Source organism: Anolis sagrei, chromosome 3 (genome assembly GCF_037176765.1).
Source record: "Anolis sagrei isolate rAnoSag1 chromosome 3, rAnoSag1.mat, whole genome shotgun sequence".
NCBI lineage: Eukaryota > Metazoa > Chordata > Lepidosauria > Squamata > Dactyloidae > Anolis > Anolis sagrei.
The window spans coordinates 75,411,622-75,427,478 of record NC_090023.1 but is presented as its reverse complement, the minus strand read 5'-3'; the positions used below and the strand labels follow the sequence as shown (position 1 = coordinate 75,427,478).

At 40.7% G+C, this 15,857-nt stretch overlaps 1 protein-coding gene across 4 annotated transcripts in view; it reads left to right on the top strand.

Moving 5' to 3' along the window:
* The window catches only part of LOC132771809 (cystathionine beta-synthase-like protein), a 58,664-nt gene continuing 42,807 nt past the window's right edge, over nt 1-15,857 (top strand). For 2 of the 4 annotated variants that reach the window (XM_060770262.2, XM_060770261.2), the window contains exon 1: nt 3-127. The gene's annotated coding sequence lies outside the window, so the exon portion shown is untranslated. Of the gene's footprint in view, nt 128-15,857 lie in introns of all 4 variants that reach the window. The other 2 variants (XM_060770259.2, XM_060770260.2) reach the window with 2 other exon arrangements.

Genomic DNA, 15,857 nt, shown 5'->3' with positions numbered 1-15,857 from the left:
CCAAGGAGAGAATCTATTCACATGAGCTGAGCACCCAGCTGGGAGAAGGGAGCTGATTCCAGAGGCGTTCTCCATCCATCTATTTACCTTTTTCATCTTTTTCCCTCCCTCCAATCAACTTTGCAAAGTAAGTAATGGAAGAGCAATTTCTCTGGTCATTTAGAAAGGCCAGAGTGGGGGTGGGATACAAGCAGCACTGGCTCTCTTTCTACACAAAGCCCTGGAGAAATGTGTCTAGAGCAGGCCTGAGCAAACTTGGGCCTTCCAAGTGTTTTGGACTTCAACTCCCACCATTCCCAACAGCCTCAGGACCTTTCCTTTTGCCCCTCAGTCGCTTTCCATCAACTAATTGATGGCTGAGGGGCAAAAGGAAAGGTCCTGAGGCTGTTGGGAATGATGGGAGTTGAAGTCCAAAACACCTGGAAGGCCCAAGTTTGCCCAGGCCTGCTAAACATGCACTTTTGGTTTCCAGAATCATAGTACAACACTATTTCTACTATGTTTCTTTGGGCTTTGCTCCCAGGTAGACAAATATAAGACCGAAGCAAATGGGAATACATGAGAATCGACTACCAGACTCCTATCAGGGCTCTTTAAACAAGTTAAACTAAAAACTGCAACATGTACAAAATGCAAATATTATTAACTCAGTGTAAAAATGCAGGAGGCAGCATTTTAAATGCGAAGTTAGTCCTCCCAAGTTAAAGTGCCATGCGTCCGAAATTGAATACATAACTATTATGTAGTTATGTATTATATTTCAGTTCGGTCCTCGTAAGTTAAAGTGTGTGAAATATACATCACTATTATTAACAGAAGGTCACAAAAAAGGTATTTGAATAAGTCGAACAACAAACGAACCATTTTTATTGGTTAGCCAGTTTTTGAATAAGTCATTTTTCAAATAAAATATATACTCTGCACAACGCAGAACATTAACTTAGGCCAGACGCTGCGAAGGGTGGTCCAAAATGTAACATTTTGTAATGTTCTGGAATATGTGTTTCATCCGAAATTAACTTTCTCCCTCTGAGTTGCTGTGAGTTTTCTGGGCTATGTGGCCATGTTCCAGAAGCATTCTCTCCTGATGTTTCACCCACATCTATGGCAGGCATCCTCCGAGCTTGTGAGGTCTGTTGGAAACTAGGCAAGTGAAGTTTATGTATCTGTAGAATGTCCATTCACACTTGTCTGTTGGAGGCAAGTGTGAATGTTGCCATTGGCCAGCTTGATTAGCATTGAATGGCCTTTCAGCTTCAAAGCCTGGCTGCTTCCTGACCAGGGGAATCCTTTGTTGGGAGGTGTTAGCCGGCTCCAATTGATTCTTATCTGGAATCCCCCCCCCCTTTTTTTTAAGTGTTTCCAGCCATGAGTGCCTTCAACAACACTTTCTCCCTCAGTTTTTCACTTTTTGATAATGGCTGAAAAATTCTATAGAGTTGTCTTTTCAAAAAATAGCCTTTTCTATGTCAGGAGGGAATGCTTCTGGAACATGGCCATGCAGCTCAGAAAACTCACAACAACCCACATTCCTGTGTTGTTATGTTTTAGTCACCATAGGTTTTTCATAGGATCAGTTTTCCATAGGAAAAAGGAAAGGCAAATTATGAAATCACAAAATCCACAAATGTAGCTGATGAAAGCAGCACCATTTCTGTCAACATAAGAATATAGGAAAAGATATTATTTGTGAACAAAATCCCAGAAATGCTTCCTTCTCCTGCTTGAACATTGGAAAGAAGATCTGCCTTGGGGAACTTGTCCAGGCTCCAATTACATATGACTTCTTCGGCAGATAAAATGGCAAGAGAGCCTTTCCAAAAGGGTTCAGGTCAGAGGTCAAAAGGAAGCTGGGTATAGTTCCAGTCTGGCAAAATTCCAGAAATTCCTGTGGTTTCCTTTTTCTTAAAGGAGCGCAATTCACACAGCAGTTCTTTTCCATCTTCCAACCCCTATTACCATCGAAAAGAAATGGTCTGGGTTGGGATAAACCTTATTACCTTTTGTTGCTGGTGCCTTTTGTTACCTCTGGGGTTTTGTGTGTGTGTGCCAGGAGCAACTTGAGAAATTGCAAGTTGCTTTTGGTGTGAGAGAATTGCCATATGGGTGTGTACATGATGTTAAACATTGAGACATTGCCCAGGGAATGCTTGGATGTGTTACCATCCTGTGGGAGGCTGCTCTCATGTCCCCACATGGGAAGCTGGAGCTGACAAATGGGAGCTCACCCCATCTCACAGATTCAAACCACTGACCTTAAGGTCAGCAGTTCAGCCAGCACAAGGATATAACCCATTGCACCACCACAGCTCCACACTTTACCTCAGGCAAAACAGCAATATTTAATATTGCATATCACAATTCTGATCTTATATACAGGGAAAATGCAGGCACGTTTATGAGGCATTTACAGAAGAAAAAGAAAAACAGGCATTCTGAATTGGCTGATTTACAGATCAATCTTGTGCGCGCTTTCTCAGTAACAAGTTTCCATTATGTACTAATCGTGTGGGCTTTGTAAGCAAATATTTGTGTAGAAGGGAAGCCTTTAAAAAATACTGTAGAAATACTGCAGCAACGGCTCACTAGTTAATGGTTGTCAGCTCTTCTCATAAACCAGAATATTTTGACATAAATCATTATATATTTACATCATATTTGTGGAATGGTGTTTGCTTTTGCCATTATAAAAGATTGTATATACTTCCTTCCCCATCTTTCAATACGCATTTGGGAAATATAGCTGTATTTCAGTCATTGAAAGAAGTGGATTTTGCAGATGAATTGCAGATGAATCAGGATTCCTCATTCAGAAGTATCTGAACTTGGAAGAGTTGTGTTGTCAGACTGTTTCTTGCTGCTTTGGACTTCAGTTCCCAGGCATTCCTGCCAGTTCAGCCAATAGTTAGGAATTCTGGGAGCTGAAGTACAAAACATCTGGAAGACCAAAGTTTATAACACTCAGACTTTATTTTTATGAGTGTTAAAATTAAATTGTTTTTGGGTTGCTATGAGTTTTTCGGGTTGTATGGCCATGATCCAGAAGCTTTCTCTCCTGACGTTTCGTCCACATCTATGGCAGGCATCCTCAAAGGTTGTGAGGTCTGTTGGTGGGAGAAAGAACTTTTGACTATTGGAGGCCAGTGTGAATGTTTCAATTGCCCAGCTTGATTAGCATTGAATAGCCTGGCAGCTTCAAAGCCTGGCTGTTTCCTGCCTGGGAGAATCCTTTGTTAGGAGGTGTTATCTGGCCCTGATTGTTTCCTGTCCAAATTCCCCTGTGTTGCCCCAAACAGACAAGAGTTCTTTCTCCCATTAATAGTTGTAATAGGTGGAGGCGAGAGAGGACAAAAGTAATCTTCAATTAAAAAGCACACTGTCACATCATACAAAAATTACTTCTGTAAACTGCAATTACTGCTTTGAATCACAGCATGAAAAAATTACTTTTTTGGACCATAACCTGCTGGAAGTTTTAACCTTTTCTTAGGCTCTGAATAGTATGCTTGCAGAACCAGTTACTACTCCATTCAGGGTGACATTTCTCTCTCTCCCAAGTCTGAAAGTGTGAATATAAAGTAAAAGTGCAGAGATTTCTAGGCACAAAGATTACTGCAGACTACAGCCAGGAAATCAGGAGACGCTTACTTCTTGGGAGGAAAACAATGACCAAACTCAATAAAATAGTGAAAAGTACAGACATCACACTGGCAATGAAGATCTGCATAGTTAAAGCAATGATATTCCCAGTAGCAACCTATGGATGTAAGAGCTGGACCATAAGGAAGGCTGAGCAAAGGAAGATAGACACTTTTGAACTGTGGTGTTGAAGGAAAATTCTGAGAGTGCCTTGGACTGCAAGAAGATCCAACCAGTCCATACTTAAGGAAATAAAGCCTGACTGCTCATTAGAGGGAAGGATATTAGAGGCAAAGATGAAGTACTTTGGCCACATCATGAGAAGACAGGAAAGTTTGGAGAAGACAATGATGCTGGGGGAAATGGAAGAAAAAAGGAAGAGGGGCTGACCAAGGGCAAGATGGATGGATGGATGGTATCCTTGAAGTGGCTGGCTAAACTTTGAAGGAACTGGGGGTGGCGACGGCAGACAGGGAGCTCTGGTGTGGGCTGGTCCATGAGGTCATGAAGAGTCAGAAGCAACAACGAATAAACAACAACAAAGTAAGAACAGGGCTTACAATATCTATTGTTGATATAGTGACGTGACAAGAAGGGTACACATATAATTTGGTGGTTTTATTTTGGTGTGCCTTCAAGTTGCTCCTGACTCATGATGACCCTAATATTGTATTCTCTTGTTAAGATTTATTTGGAGGATGTTGTCTATTGTCTTCCTCTTGGGATGAGAGAGTGTGACTTGCCCAAGATCTCCCTATAGATTTCCATGGCTGAGTGGGGGAGTGAACCTTACTTCTCTCTGAGCCCTAATCCAACACTCAAACTAGTATACCATACTGGCTCTCATAAGTAAGAAAACAATATCAAGTATCAACTTGATATAAACTGATGAAATTAAAGGTTTGACTATGCATGTGAAACTTCTGAGCATGTCTGTGCATTCTCAGTTTTCACTTGACACAGAACTCAAGTATAATAGACTATCCTGCAGTATTTACCATACTATCTATCCTAGGAATGTGATAATTATAGAGGGAGCTAAGAAAGGAAAGGTGAGGTGGGTGGGACAGTGATGCATGTGGGTTTCTAAAAACCTTTGATTCCTTTGGTAAAACCTTTGGTAAAACAAATCCCAGCATGAATAGAAGAGGTAATAGAGATTCCAGAGTATCATTGCATGAGGCTGCTGGCACATGCTTAATGTAATTACTATAACTATTTAAGAGACTTCTGTTTTGAACATAATTTATCAAATATGTTTATGAGGATTTAATTGCACAAATAAATGGATGCAGTAATGGAAGAAGTTTCAGTCTGAATATCTTTCTGAAAGGTTTAGGCAGTGATTCCTCCACCCTGCAAAGAAGTTGCAAGTGCCATGCTTTGGTTCTATGCTAAGAATGTAGAGTTGTCGGTCTGCCAATGAGTAGTAGCATGTGAAAGGTATGGTTGCATAATAGTTGTCTTTCAAGTTGTAAAGATAGCAATTTATACATAAGATTCTAACTGGAGGTTGTAAAAGTAGTGTTGCACACTGTTTCATTTGGATAATTAAAATCTCCTGATAAGTCAGATAATTTTTAAACTTGAGACAACTTGTTCTTGTTTGTTCATTGACATCTCTCTGCTTGAGTGAAATTATTTTCCTGCTTTCTGTTATTTGCTAAATCGTCAGGCTATTAATAACTGACAAATCTATTCCTCCTTCTTGCATCTTTGACAGTGTTGCAGCTATGGGTATTTATATAGTTTTTCAAAGTTTGATCAACTTTGTGTTCAATTTGTATGTTTGAGAACAATGTTGGAATGCCCAAAGATCAGAGTTTTTGAACAATTGATATAAATAGTCTGATTGGTTGACTGATTAATTGAAGCTTTAAAGCTCTTGGTAACTATTCTGCAGAGCAAACTATCACCCCTACATAGTTATTGAAAGTTATGAAAGTTATTTTATTTATCATGTCAGAAGCGAGTTGAGGATACAGTTAACATGTATTTAAAAACACAAAGTTTAAAAACTTGGCATTATGCTAAATGTCCCTTGACCAGAAGCTGGCCACTTGTAGTGCCTCTGGTGTTGCTGTGAGAAGGTCCTCCATGGTGCATGTGGCAGGGCTCAGGTTGCATTGCAGTAGGTGATCAGTGGCTTGCTCTTCTCCACACTTGCATGTTGTGGACTCCACTTTGTAGCCCCATTTCTTAAGGTTGGCTCTGCATCTCGTGGTGGCCAGAGCACAGCCTGTTCAGTGCCTTCCAGGTTAACTAATTTCTGTGTGCACAGGAGGGAGTTTCTCATCTGGTGCCAGCCACTGATTAAGGTGCTGGGTTTTAACCTTCCACTTTTGAATTCTCGCTTGCTGAGGTGTTCCTGAGAGGATCTCTCTTGATCTTAAGAAGCTGTTTCTTGATTTAAGGTGTTGGCATGCTGGCTGATATCCGAACAGAGGATGGGCTGGAGATGTCACTGCCTTGGTCCTTTCATTATTGCCTGCTACTTCCTGGCTTGTGTCTGGTAGTGCAGTACCAGCTAAACAGCATAATTTCTCCAGTGATGTGGGGCGTAGACATCCTGTGACATGTCTTATTAAGAGCCACATTCACTGTTTTAACGTATTCCGCACTGGACATGCATTTTCAGAAGCAAAGTAGCAAAGGGCAAGGGCAGCTGGCTTCACTGTACCTGGTTGTGATTCCCAGGTTGTGCCAGTCAGTTTTGTATGATATTATTTCTAGCACCCACTTTTTGCTTGATATTCAAGCAGTGCTTCTTATAAGTCAGAGCACAGTCCAGAGTGACTCCCGGGTATTTTGGTGTGCTGCAATGCTCCAGTAGGATTCCTTCCCAGCAAGGAATCCACTTCAAGGGTTGCATCTTGCAGCATGCAACCCTATTAAAGTGAAAAACCACAAATAAAAATATATTTGAGAGAATTTTTTTGTTTTTTATGTTTTCCAGCAATATCTGCTGGAAGCTTGACTATAGAATTGCACTGGAGGACATAGAGATTCCTAGAAAGGTGTTTTCTCTATACATCTCTAGTCTTCCAGCATGACTGAAGGAAATTGGCCATAGAATCACACTGGAGAGCCTAGATATTCATAGAGTTCATGTGTTTAACCGTACCCATGAATAATCAAATCCTCAAAAATCAAAACTGTAAATGCGGAGAGGCAACTGTATATTTATTGATGTAAAACTTTTCCCACCCACAGATAAATCAAAGCCCTTCGTTTGGTAGGTTGCCTTATTCACTTCTGTGGAAGACTTGAAATGGGCATGAGTATAATTCACTTACTCATTCAGGACTGGATTCAAGACTTCCACTTACTGGGGGCACTGTCACATTTCCAGGGCTCTGCCTTATTTAGGTAGAGATGCATCAAACTCCCAGTTTTAAGAAACAGTTCAATTAAAACAGCACTTACTTGCTGGCTGTTTTAATAGACCAAAACATAAAACACAAAGATAGCATGCAGCTACAGAATAAACAAAAACTGATAGCAAAAATAACTTCGTAGTCAAAAGGATCCAGTCAAATGCCAAGAGTTCAATAAACAAAGTCCAGGGATCAAGAGTCTATACCGTAGTCAAAAGCCAGTCCAAAGGTTCAAGGTTCCAAGATTACAGGAAACAGGTCAGGATACCAAAAAAATCCAACAGACCTGGGGAAAAACCAGCAGCATCCACCACCAAAATGCAACAGATACTTTTCTCCCAAAGATCAGTCCCAAGGTTAGCTCCTTAAATTCAGTAACACGCAGCTGCAAACTATCTCCTGCATGTCTCCACCCTTAATTGCTTTTACCTATAAACTGTTACTTACAAACTACTCGGCCCTTTAGAACCAAGACTTACATTAACCCTTCCATCACCAACTACCAGGTCTACCACCACCAACCACCATCAACTATGGAACATATGGCAGGCACCCTTTTGGATGAGAGGACATATATGAACATGGACATATATGTACTGGATATTTCTAAAACAGAAGTGAAACATAGAACCATATATATTCAGAATTTCTCTCCATGTTTTGGGGTATGATTCCCATCAAGTTTTACAGGCATCGGCAGCCAGAATCACATGAAAGTACTGTGTCGGGAACTACATGTTTGTGATCGGCATACAATCATAGCCAAGAATCCAAAGTCCCATAGTCTTCTGTATTTTTACATTGCCTCTGGAGATCAGATTGAGGAATGGAATTGCATGCTAATATAACTCTACCTTGAAATCTGGGACATTGAATTTGTTGCTAATCTTCATATATAAGGGATGAGAACATAAAAATATGACATTGGAATAACTGTATTATCATCCTGCTGGCACCATATAATTGAAATCTCCACCCCAGAATGTTCTTGGCAGGTGATTGTGCAATTTTCATTTTGACATGGTCCGCCAGTTGTAACTTGTTTTGCCTTCTAGACAAATCAACTCCAACTTTTACCAGATTATAATCTCATCTGTTACAATTTGCACATCATCTGGGATTTCTTCATGAAACTGTCTTGAGCATTTTATGGAATCATTGGGAGAAACCCATCCAACCCTCTGCCATGCAGAAAAAGCACCACAAAGCACTCCCAACAGATGGCCATGAAGCCCCTACTTTAAAACCTCCGTACAGCTCTTACTGTCTTATCTGTCTTCTAATTAGGGGAAATAGACTTCTAAGGACAAAAAAGGCATAAAAATTTCATTCTTTTATGATTCTATGATTATTATATTTTCCAATTTACTCCACTTTGATTTTCCCCCACTTGCATTTTTTATTTTCTTGCATCTTGACTCCGAGGCAAAGACTTCCACTTCAGAACAGCTCTTACAATCAGGGAGTTCTTCCTAATGTTCAGATGGAATTTCCTTTCCTGTTATTTGAACTCATTGTTCCAAATCCTAGTTTCCAGGGTAACAGAAAACAAGCCTGCTCCCTCTTCCTTATAGTATCCTTTCTCATATACTTGACTAACATGTCTCCTCTCAGTCTTCTCTTCTGCAGGCTAAACATAAACAGCTCTTTAAGACTCTTCTCATAGGACATGGTCTCCAGACCTTTGATCATTTTAGTTGCCCTCCAGCTTGTCATCATCTCTTTTAAATTGTGGTGTCCAGAATTGGGCACAGTATTCCTGGTGAGGTCCAACCAAAGCAGAAAAGAGTGGCACCATGACCTCCCTTGATCCAGACACTCCATTTGATGCAGCCCAAAATCCAATTGGCTTTTTTAGCTGCTGCATCACACTGTTGGCTTGTCCACTAAGACTCCAAGATCTTTTTCACATGGACTGTTGACGAGCCAAGTGTCACCCATCCTGTATCTGTGCATTTCATTTTTTCTGCCTAAGTGAAGTATCTTGCATTTGTCCTTGTTAAAATTCATTTTGTTTGTTTTGGCCCAGCTCTTTAATCTGTTGAGGTCCTTTTGAATTCTGATCCTGTCCTCTGGAGTATTAGCTATTCTTTCCAATGTGATGTTGCATGCAAACTTGATAAGCATGTCCTCTAAATTTAAGACATTAATAAAGATGTTGAACAGCACCAGGCCCAGGACCGAACCCTGCAGCACTCACAGTCACTTCTTTACAGGAATGACAATGAACCATTGGTGAGCACCCAGGCCCGTATCCAGGATTTCGTTTCGGGGGGGGGGGGCTGAATTTTTTTTCAGGGGGGGGGGTTCGGGGGGGGCTGAGTTTCGGGGGGAGCTGAGTCTGAGTGAAAGAGGGTCTAGCCTAGCAAACCTTTTGTATCATTACTCCAATACCCCCATGCATATGGGATATATTGAGTATGGTGATCAGATCATGATATGAATAAACATAACAGTTTAAATAATGCACCAGTAAGGCCTTTTCGCGAACCACCATGAGAATTTCGGCTACATGCCTGTGAGCACCCTTTGGGTTTGGTCACTTAACGAGTTAAAAATCTACTTTATTTTCTATCTCACATTTTAAGTTCTCAAAGCAGAGGACCTAGAGGTGCCTTAAAAGGTGTCTTTTGGGTCCTTCAGCTCAATTCTGAGGCAGGCATTGTTTGTTTTGAAGGGTTCACTAATACAGTGGGAATGTTGAATTACAGTGGAGTAGATTTCTTCAGAGGCTGGTATGCTCCTCCCAGTAGTTCTTACACCAAGTCTAGAGAATGAGGGATGGTGTAGTTGTGAGTTTCCTTCCCTGGCAAAGGATTGTACAAGATGGCCCTTGCATCGCTTCCAGTTCTACCTCCTCTGGTGTTTTATCCAAGGGCATAATAGTGATGGTTGGAAGAGGTAAGAAGGTATCTTACCTTAAGAACCTCTCCTCATCACTAGCAGTAAATATCAAACTGGATAAGTTGCAATCTGCTGGTCCTACATGACTCTACAGATGCATGTTAATCTAAGGTGCCCTGCTTAGAGCATTATTTCACATTCAAACAAATGAAGATAGAAAGTGGAAGTAGTTTATAGCAGATTAAGAGAATACCCATGGTTTATGTAGCAACAAGTGCTATTTCCTGTGGCATAGGGATGTAAGCCATGCCTTCTTCCAGATCTTGCTGAATTGCAGATCCCAGCCAGGCATGTAGCCGGGGGGGGGGAGGGGGTCAGCCTCCCCCCCCCCCAAATTCTCATGGTGGTCCGCGAGAAGGCCTTACTGGTGCATTATTTAAATTGTAATGTTTATTCATATCATGATCTGATCACCATACTCAATATATCCCATATGCATGGGGGTATTGGGGTAACGATACAAAAGGTTTGCTAGGGTAGACCCTCATTCACTCAGAATCAGCCACCCCCCCCCCCAATCAAACTCACCCCCCCCCCGAATCAAAATCCTGGCTACGGGCCTGATCCCAGCATCCCCCATGACTGAAGATGTAAGAATTACAGTCCAGCAACATCTTTCCTTAGTGAAGCTTATGTGAAAACATCTTCAGGACACTCCTATCAAGTCAACAGAGCTGGATATTGTCTTAAGGAATTAAAAGTATCTTTTATCAAATATCTGGACAGAGTTACACCCATGAGTCAACACTAAGCCGGCTTTGTATTTTGAAATTAAAAACCTCAGAGCTGATGATTATTTCCATGACGTACTAAATCTACGTTACAATAAACTGCAGCAGAGACAGCCTTTCAAAGAATTCCATTTCCCAGAAGAAGTACAATAGAGTTCTTCTAAAGTTTACAAAAATGACCTCCTCCTCCAAGGTTTAGTGAGGAAATCATTTCAGGTTTGAAGTGAGGATATCATGTTCAAAGGATGGCAGAGTTCAGGAAATCACTCAGACACTTCCTGAAATATAGGAAGGACACTAGTGGCCTCTTGATTTGTTTCTGTCATTCGGCTTGCCTATCAAACTGAGGGCCATGAGTTACCCCATTCCACCAGGGCTGTGGCTACCTTGACTGCTTTCATGAGGGGCGTTCCATTGTAGGATGTCAGCCAAGTGGCTGTATGGTCAACTCCGCTGACTTTCGACGCTCACCACAAGGAAGAATACAGTGTTCAGCAGAGCAGTTCTTTTTTCCTTGGTGGCATGACACCCGCCTACTGCAGTAAGTAGGTAGATAGCCTACCATATGTGTGATTTTCACAGAGACCATGAAGAAGGAGGAAAGGTTGCTTACCTGTAACCATGTTTCTTTGAGTGGTCATCTCTGAAATTCGCACATCCCCACCCATCCTCCCCGCTATTGTCTTGCCTTGGCTGCCATTTGTTGGTGAAGAAACTGAGGCTACAGCCCCTTCTCATGGTCTATATGCCTCCTGGGAGGGTGGGCAGGGTATAGCCAGGAATCAAAAGCTTTCTAGAAGATTCTGAGCTACCGCACAGGTGCAGAAAGTACCATGTGTGTGAATTTCATGAATGACCACTTGAAGAAATGCAGTTACAAGTAAGCTATTGGCTAGTGGCCAATAGTACTGTCCACTGATTCACTACAGGCCATGAATCCCTACTTGGCATCTCAGCTGCTCAATGCTATTTGCTTCTGGTTTTTGGCTTATGCATGGAATGAGCAGCTAAGGCGAGAATATTGGCAGAGGTTGTTCATACAGGTGGGGGAAAAGGTCCCACTGTCACAGCTCTGGGCTGACTGGCTGAAGCAAAGGGTCATCCAGACCAGTGGTTCTTCAGCTTTGGTCCTCCAGTTCACAGAAGATAATCAGGATGATCCAGGGAATCCTGGGAACTGAAGTACAAAAATCCTGAAGAACCAGTAGATGAAACTATTGCTCTGATCCAAACACTTTCTTGGTACAAGAAATCCAGAGTTAGCGTACTGTAAGGCCTCCTGTCTGCAGGGGTTACGTTTCTGATTGGAGTGTGATTATTTGAGAGTGTAGTTATGACAAAACACCATGGAACTGCTTAACTTCTAGTCCAGCATACTGTAGAATTGCACTGGAGAACCTAGAGATTCTTAAATAGATACCGTCTTTAAGATATCCTTTCTAAGATGAAATTGCAGGTATAAGTCTTGCCGTTATCTCATTTCTTCTTGAAGATCACCCGTCTGCAGTTAATTGATTCCACTGTCAGCTTACTCTTTCAGAGAAGCAGTTTTCTAGATGTTTAAACAAAATCTTTTTCTTCTGAGTTAAGTTCGTTAGATATCCTTCTGGGGCAGCAGATAGCAAATCTTTGCCTTCTTCTCCGTGGCAGCCTTCCATGTATTTGACTATACCACTCCAGTCATCTTTTCTCCACCATAAGCTACCCATTTCTTCTAGCGGTATTTTATTGAACTTGTTTTCAATATGAGGGACCATATTCATTGTGTGTCTCTTCTGCACTGACATCAGATCAGATAATCCACATTATCTGCTTTGAATTGGATTATATGTGTCTACACTGCCATATAATGCAGTGCAAAGCAGATAATCTGGATTTTATATGGCAGTGTAGAAGAGGTCTCTGTTAGCATTCTTCTTAAAATGTGGCATCCAAATCACTGAACAACTGCAAAATAAAGTATTACTTCACTCATATTAAATATTAAACCCATATGTATGTATCTAAGTCTTCCTTTCATTATAGACTGCCTTTTTCAATGAGTTCTAACATGGGTGTATTCTTCCTGACCTCTTCAGTAACTTTTTGTGCTAAATTAGACTGCGAGACAAACACTGACCCAGGACCAGTGGCGGATGGTACTTCGAGTCATAGGCCCCTTCCACACAGCTAAATAAAATCCCACATTATCTGCTTTGAACTGGGATATGTGGCAGTGTGGACCCTGATAACCCAGTTCAAAACAGATATTGTGGATTGTTCTGCCTTGATATTCTGGGTTATATGGCTGTGTGGAAGGGCCCATAGTGGAGATTTGACTTGAAAACTCCAAAATCCTCGTCTAATAACCTTTTCCACCTTGGCTCTTCTAATGCAAGTCCCATTGATTTTAGTGATCTACAACTGGAATTACTAAGTTTGAATCCAATTCAATAATTTATCTTGTTCATTTCCTTTCCCCAAAGATCCTCACAACTCTCATTCTTGCATTAAAATTCAATTTCAATGTAGTTCCGCTACAACAGATATTGTAAACACCAGCCATATTCTGGACTTACTCCTAGGTTTATTAATATAACTGATGAGCCTTGGGAAACAGATATGCCAGATTCTGTTTGGAAAGATCCATGGTACAAGGGGAGTTCAGATTTTAGAGCCTTAGAGCTATATATATCATAACAAGCATTACAACTACTACTTTTATATCTCAGTATGCTGACTGCGCCTGCTGTCTCTGCTTTCCTACAAGTGGGTGTTGCATAATCTTGGCGCACCATGCAGTAACTGAGAACCAAATAGTAATAGTTGCATTTGTAGTGTGAAGCTCAGCGATCAAATTATCACTCTACTGGCGTCAATGTAACACATGCTTTAAGAAACACCCTACTTAACACACCTATGTTTGCTTTATGAGACCCCAGTACACCAAAACATTATTGGTGTGCACATTTAGGATATCAGCAAAAATCTTTCCAAGGTTGTGCTGACTGGGGGATTCTGAGAGTTGTAGCTCCAAAATTCATGTTGGTCTAATACAGTGGTTCTCAGCATTCCTAATGCCGCAACCGCTTAATACAGTTCCTCATCTAGTGGTGACCACCCAACCATAAAATTATTTCTGTTGCTACTTGATACTGTAACTGTAATTTTGCTACTGTTATGAACTGTAATGAAAATATCTAATATGCAGGATGTATCTCCATTCACTGGACTAAATTTGGCACACATACTCAATACGCCTAAATTTGAATACTGGTGGGGTTGGGGGGTGGGGATGATTTTATCATTTGGGATTTGTAGTTGATGAGACTTATAGTTAACCTACAATTAAAGAGCATTTTGAATTCCACAAAAATTGGCACACAGAACTCCCATGCCTATCAGAAAATACTGGAAGGGTTTGGTGGGCACTGACCTTGAGTTTTGGAGTTGTAGTTCACCTACATCCAGAGAGCACTGTGGACTCAAACGATGATTGAGTTTGGGGAAAACAGACTTTGACATTTGTAAGTTGTAGTTGCTGGGATTTATAGTTCACCTACAATCAAAGAGCATTCTGAACCCCATCAACAATAGAATTGGCCCAAACTTCCCACACAGAACCCCTCTGAAACCCCTTTGTGACATTCTATCACACATTTATAATTTGAATGAGTTGCTAACATTTGGTGTGGAAAGTGATTGATTTGGGGGCAAAGAAGAGTCATTTATACATTATGACTATTTTAATGGCCCTTTATTGTATTAACATGTAGATACCTTACTGTCTTAGAAATCCCTCTGCTGAATTTTTTAAGTTCTCAGAATATTTGTCTGAATTGTATAGTTATATTCTGACAAAACACAGGATTCCTTTCCTTTTAGTGCTTCTGATTGATTATGTTCTGTTGTTTTTCCTATTCCTTGAATGTATCAGGCTTGTTTGGGAAGAAACCAAGATGGAAAAGTTACTATGGGTAATCCATACTAATATTCTCTTCATCCAATGGGATCTTATTTAAGTATCTCTGAGAAGGTTCAGACAACTCTTGACATCTGCGTTTCACTTGTTTTCCTTTTTTTCACTGATAGAAACAAATGGATTTCTGTGTAGGATGGCTAGAATAATCCTCTTCACAGGACAAGTGTGTAGTTTGGCAAGCAGTAGGTCTCAACTTTAGTTCTGTGACATAAAAAGCAGAAGTAGGAAACAGAAAATGTATGCTTGCATAATAATTCCAGTTAATTAGGGCAGCAAAGCTATAGTATGAGTCACATGCATGCAAATATGCACATATAAATATGCTGTAGTTGTACTTTCACTCCTTTTCGGAAAAAGGAGAGGTGAACTATTGTATGAGAACACACCCCTCACTGCCACTTGTCCCTTCCAAAAATAGTATTGTAATTAAATGATGTTGAAAAAAACTTGAGAAGATATCCAAGAATGTCCAGGAAATAAATTTAAAGCCTAAAACATTTTAATCTTCCTTGTCTAAAGATTGCGCCACTGTCATTGCTGGCATTATCTGATGCCCTGTCCTCAGCACTGCTCATGGAAGATGGTTTTTCCTCCCTGCTTTAACATCTTCTGATTCATCCAGTGCATTAAAAATGACTGTTGCTTTAAAGCTTTTAACCACAATGCCCTCCTTGATAAGGTCCTAACTTTTAAAGAGTGGACCAACACCCTGAGATATGGATGGAGGATGATGAACATCAATTTTAGTGGGACGACTGACCATTGTATTTATTGAATGTAATTGCTGTTTTAATGTTTTATTGTAATATGAAGTATGATGTTTTATTGACTGTATGTGATATTATGGTTGGAAACCGGTCTGAGTCCCTCAAGAGAGGTGAGAAGGTCAGTATACAAAACTTTTAAATAAATAAATAAATAAAGACACATATGCACATCAGTGCTTCACATTTCCAGCCGGTGTCTATTGGTGATCACTGCTCATCATCCACTCATTATACAAATGCACAAGAAAAAACATTAACAGTCATGGGGAACCCTAAGTTTTGCAAAAGCAGAAGCATACAGGAAAAATGCAAGAAGGGATGCCCAACCCTTTACGAAAGACCCTTTGGGGGCTGATCATATTGAATGACTGCAAAATGGTGGTGGTTCTCTGGAGGACAAATGGAAATACTGAAGTATGGTCAAATGGAGTATCCTGCAGAAGCTTGTACCTCACTGTTTGGATCCCTGGACAAGATT